This window comes from Arachis stenosperma, chromosome 4 (assembly GCF_014773155.1).
Source record: "Arachis stenosperma cultivar V10309 chromosome 4, arast.V10309.gnm1.PFL2, whole genome shotgun sequence".
Lineage (NCBI taxonomy): Eukaryota > Viridiplantae > Streptophyta > Magnoliopsida > Fabales > Fabaceae > Arachis > Arachis stenosperma.
This window is the reverse complement of record NC_080380.1, coordinates 143652861-143658860: the sequence shown is the minus strand read 5'-3', so window position 1 is coordinate 143658860 and position 6000 is coordinate 143652861.

Here is a 6000-nt window from a genome sequence, read left to right as displayed (position 1 = left end):
AAAATGTACGAGGCTTACACATTTAATTTATTTGAGATACGAATTTTTCTGGGTAAAGTGTCGTGGCTTGCCACCACGTGTTTCAGGTTGAGACTCAATACTCTGTTGATCCTGCGACGTAAGATATGACCAAGCACTCTAAATTCTCGGGAAGGTTAACCCCCATTGAGCAATTTATAACATGAGAAAAAGCTATGTATAGACTCTTGAAGATGCGCGTCGGGGGACAGTCCAAAGGTTTAGCAGCCGGACTTGTCGGGTTGACTTGATAACCGACAGATGAGACTCATCAGTCGTAGGACAGGCATACATCATGTACATATTGCTTGAATTACTTGTTCGTGCATTAACTGGGTGTGCCTAAATGTACTTGCTATGTTAATTAATTGTATAATTGTTATCTGCAGTACTTGCACTCTACTTGTGTTTGTCTTTATCTGCTTGAGTGTCTGTGATATGTTATTGGAGATGGAGGAACGGAGGAAAGGCGGAAAGATTTAGAGTTAAGGTTAAGTTTAAGTTAGACTTAGATTTCCTTAGAAGACTACCTTTTATGGTTCTGTTTTATACTTTTAAGCTTTTTAATCTGAGTGTCGGCGTTCTAGGATTGTCTTTGGCATTCCCAAGACCTTATATATTATGTGCGTGGCACCTTTATCATGCTGAGAACCTTTGGTTCTCACCCCATACTGTGTTCTTGTTTTTCAGATGCAGGTCGAGAGGTACTTCGTTAGGCGTCTAGACTTTTGAAGCGGAGTGGTTTCTAGGTTCCTTTTTGTTGTATAGTTCATATGTATATATACTTAGCTTTCTCTTCGAATGACTTGTTTATTTTGATCTTCTTAAAGGTTTATGGAGAGTTAGGGTTTTATCTATGTATTTTGGGTTTTTGGGATATGTATATATGTATGTAAATATTCTCTAGCCAGTCTTGGCTTCGCAAGCTGAGTTAGGAGCTAGTTATTCTGTATCCTTGACTCTCTATTCTCACTTTTATTTATTTATACCTATAATCCTTAGGTTTCTTCGCACGCAAGTAATCCCGTTTCCTGAGCGTTGCGCTTTTATTTTCACGATTTTTGTTTCACCTGTTTTTCAAGGTTCCTACTTATTATATTCTTTCTGTATATATATATATATATATTTGTTTTAGAGACCGTAATACCACATTATCTCTATTTTACGGCTTAAGTGTAAAGCTTTGTGTGGTAGGGTGCGTAAACTCAATCATTGTCATTTTTTTTATTCTATACAAATTGAATTGTCAAAAATTTCTGTTGAAGCAATTTTCTATTATTTTTGGATCCCCTTTTTATTTTAATTTAGTGTGAAATTTCTAATGATATAAATTTTTGTTCATTGTGATACGGAAATATGCTGAGTTTCTAGATGATCTGCTATTCATCTTTTATTGTTGAAATAAATTTTTATTTTGTTAAAATGATCTATTGTTCACTTCAAGATTTTCTAGTTCTTTATAAGTTTTGTTTCATTCAATCATTTTTTTAAACGAACTCAACTACAAATAGAATGAAAAACATAACCTCAAAAAAAAAAAGAGCAGATTTGAGTGTTTAATTCACTATATATGATTTAGAGTTTAAGATTTAGAAGTTAGTGTTTAGATTTTTTTTTTTTTGTTTAGGTCTTAGAATTTACAGGTTAGGGTTTATATTTTATGTTTAGGGCTTAATGTTTAGATTTTATAGTTTAGAATTTAGAATTAATTTTTATCTACTAGGGTTTGAAGTTTTGTTTTCTCGAAGTTAGGATTTAAGATTTAGGATTTATTGTTTATTGTTTATAATTTAGGATTTACGATCTACGGATTTATATAATAAAATATATAATTATCTTTTTTATAAGTGTCTAATTTAGCAATTATATTTGTGTTTAAGTTTAAGATTTAGGGTTAAGTGAGTTTTTTATTGTTTATTATGATTTATAATTTAGGGTGTAAGAATTTTGGTTTGTGTTTGATAGTTTCATTGTTATAGTTGAGTTAATTTTTTAGGGTATATGGTTTTGGATTTATTGTGTATTTTATGTGTTTATCTTTTATTACTATAATAACTTTGTTTTCTCTAATTTTATTCTTATTAATAAAACTCAACTGGTTTATATTGTTAAAAGTGACATATGTTATCCTTTAATTATTCTTTAATTAATATTTTCAAATTAGGTAATAATATTTAGCTTTTTTTGAAATATGTAGTTATTTTTTTATTGTATAAAATAATTTATTTTTTACATTAAAATTATGATTATATGAAAAATATTATTATTCATCCAAAATATAATTTTTAGCGACTCAGTATTATTTTATAATTTGTTATTAATATTTGTATTTATAATTTTTTTTGGCTTATTTAAATTTGGTGTACAAATATTTAATTCTTCCAATTTTTTTGAGTTAAGGTTTACGGTTTATTGTTTGTATTTTTAGTGTTATATTATTATGCTGTTATTTATAATTTATTAATAATGAATTACTCAATTGATATATATATATATATAAAACACAGTTTTTTATATAGTTTAAAACAATTTTTTATATGTATATTCTATTTTGATTTTGTTATTGAATTGATTTACATTGAACTTTTTTAATTTCTTATGAAAGACGTGTTTGTCAATTATTTAAAAGCTTAGCTTTTCAGTTATGTTTTTGTTAAGAATATTTTTTTTAAACTGATTATTCAAATTAGTTTTCAAAGATTAACAGCGAACATTTTAGTTTTTATAAAAAAATAATACACAAGAACATCTCAATATTTTACTTTGACAGATAAATAAGTCTTTAGTTTAATTTTCGACACAATAATTACTCATATCAATTTCAAAAATTTTAAAAATGAACATTTTAGTTATTTCTAAATCCTTGCTTAGCGTTTACTTTGATTAGCTTAGCGATTGAAATTCAAAGATTTATCATTTGAAAATAAGAATTTGCATCTTTTTTTATTACTTTTTATATAATTTAGGATATAACTTTAAATAATTAGTCTTTTTATTTATTAAGATATATGATTTAATTAATATGCTAATAAGCATTGTTCAAAAATATTTATTATTATATTTATATAATTGTATAAATCCAATTTTAATTTTTACGTTTGAAAAGTTATACATAATTTTTATTAATTTATAATATTTTTATTATTTTAATAATTTTGTAGATAAATCATTTGTGTTGTCAATATGATTTAGTTAATTTTATAACTAAATCACTAAATCTAATTTTCATAGTGTAAATATTATTCATTCAATATTCTTTAGAAAAATTATTTATTTTATCAATATTATTTAACTATTTTTTAAGTAGGTCACCGAATTCAGTTTTTATGGTACACTTAATATTTATATTTTTTTTACAAACATTATATAAATTAGTGTTTATGGTATATTAATTTAATATATAAGTAAATAATGTTAATTTTTTACTATTAAAATATATAAATAATAATTAAATATACTAAGACATAAGTCTTATTATTGTTTGTAGTGGTTAGCTTAGCCATATAAATTTTAAAATTCACTCGTTCAAAGCAAGGATTTGTATAATTATTTATTATTTCATATATTTTTAGTTTTTTTTTGAGTTCATACGATCTCTAATTGTAATATATTTTTCACAAGTAGTTATTACGACTTTAGTTTTTAGTTATTTTTAAATCTTTGGTTAACGTTTACGGTGGTTAGCTTAGCAATAAAAACTCAAGGATTCACCATTTGAAATCAATAATTTGTATCATTTTTTATTACTTTCTATATAATTTAGGATATAACTATAAATAATTAGTCTTTTTATTTATTAGTATATATAATTTTATATACTAAGAAGCATCACTCAAAAATATTTAGTATTACATAGTTGTACAATTTGAATTTTAATTGTTCAGTTTAAAAAGTTATAGATAATTTTATTAATTTATAATATTTTTATTATATTAATAATTTTGTAGATAAATCATTTGTGTTGTTAATATGATTTAATTAATTTTTTTAACTAAATCACTAAATTCAATTTTTATAGTATAAATATTATTTGTATTTTTTTTCAAACATTATATACATTAGTATTTACGGTATATTAACTTAAAATATAAATATAAAATGTTAATTTTTTTTATCAATAGGGTATGTAATTAAAAATTAAATATAATAAGAAGCATGTCTTACTAGCAATAGCATTACGTAGCTTAACGATAAAATTTTTGTATTCATCAATTAAGAATAAGGGTTTGTATAATTCTTTTATTGCTTTGTATACGTATGTTTTTTCAACTTTATTATTTCTCACAAATTACGTCTTTAATTTTTAGTTATTTTGTGATAATTGTTTTTATTTTTTAATTAGCATTGTACTTTTAAATTATTATTATATTAGTTGTCAAGCATGAATTTTTTTCCTTATTTATTTAGTTTTATGTTAAAGGATTAAAAATATATTTTCCTATTATTTTATATATTTTTAACTAATCTAACTCTTAGAATATTTAATAGTATTTGAACATTTTAACTCTTATCATCTGTTTTATATTTTGTTATCATTGAATATAATTGTTCTGGTGGTCAAAATCAATCTTTATTTTGATTTTCTATTAAAGCATTTGTCCCTTAAACTTTATTCTTTTTTTTATGTCATTTCTTAATTTATTCTAAATATCTTAACCAAGTATAGATATATTTATTATATATATATAAAATCTTTTTGACGAAATTTTTTTTCTTAATAATTAAAATGCATTATTTTCTGTTTATTTTTTGTTTTTTCATTTTGGATTATGATATCTATAATATTTTAGTTTTCGTTTAAATAAAAACTTGAAAATATTAGCTTTCCAGTTATGCTTTTAATTTTTTTTTAAAATATTCTGATGGATGGCTTGTCTAAATATATTTTTTATTACTTAATTTATTAATGTCATTTTTTTATTTAAGAATTTTGACTTAATTTCAACCCATTATTTTTTCCATTTTTCTTTAGTTTTGCATTCTTCAGTTTATCATATTAGTCTTTACCTTTCCGTCAATAGTTGATAAAAAGTGTGACTATCTCCAACTATTTTACTTTATTTTTTGCAAATGATCAAAATGGTCTTAGCTTTATTTGTTTAAACATTAAATAATATTCATTAAAATAAATTATAGCTTTGAATTAGTATGTGATTTGAATTACAGGATTAAATTAGTATTTTTTTAGACTGTGTTTGGTTAATGAATGAAAGTAAATAAGACATAAATACAAATACACAAATATACGTAAATATAACTATAAACAATTTTTTTATTTATTTAATAAATAATATACAATGCAATACACAAATCACAATTATATTAAAATGTTAATATTATTCTTCTCTTTCCATCATCATCACTATTCAATTTGTTATTTTTTTTTAAGATTAGCGCAGTTCAAGCAACAAAACCTAGATATAGATTATTATTAAAAAAATTAAAAATAAAAATAAAAGAAAAGAGAAAAATTATGGAAGCAACTTCTACAAAGAAATGATGGTGGTGATGTCTTCTTTTTTAGAGAAAGACTAGATTTGTAAGAAGATGACATGAAAAACATTGTAAATAGCTTAAATACTGGAGGGGGGAGAAGGACGGAGGAAGAGAGAGTTGTCATGGGAGAGAAGCAAAAGACAGCAGTGAAGGAGAAGGGAACGGTTGGAGGAAGAAAGATAGATTTGGAAAATTCATAAAATATTAAACATAAAAAATTTTTGTCTCAACTTTCTAAAGGAATTTTTTTAATAATAAAATAAAAAAATTCATATACATGATTTTTGGAGTTTAATTTTTAAAATATAATTTTGGTATTTAAGCAAGTTCACCAGACTCAAGAATTTTTTTAATTATAAATAAATAAAAAAAGTCATATTTAACAATGATAAATATCGTTATCGTCTCTAAAAATACATAGGTATACCGAAATAAGCCATATTTAACAAAAAAATATTTAATTATAAATTAAAAAAATAATTATTT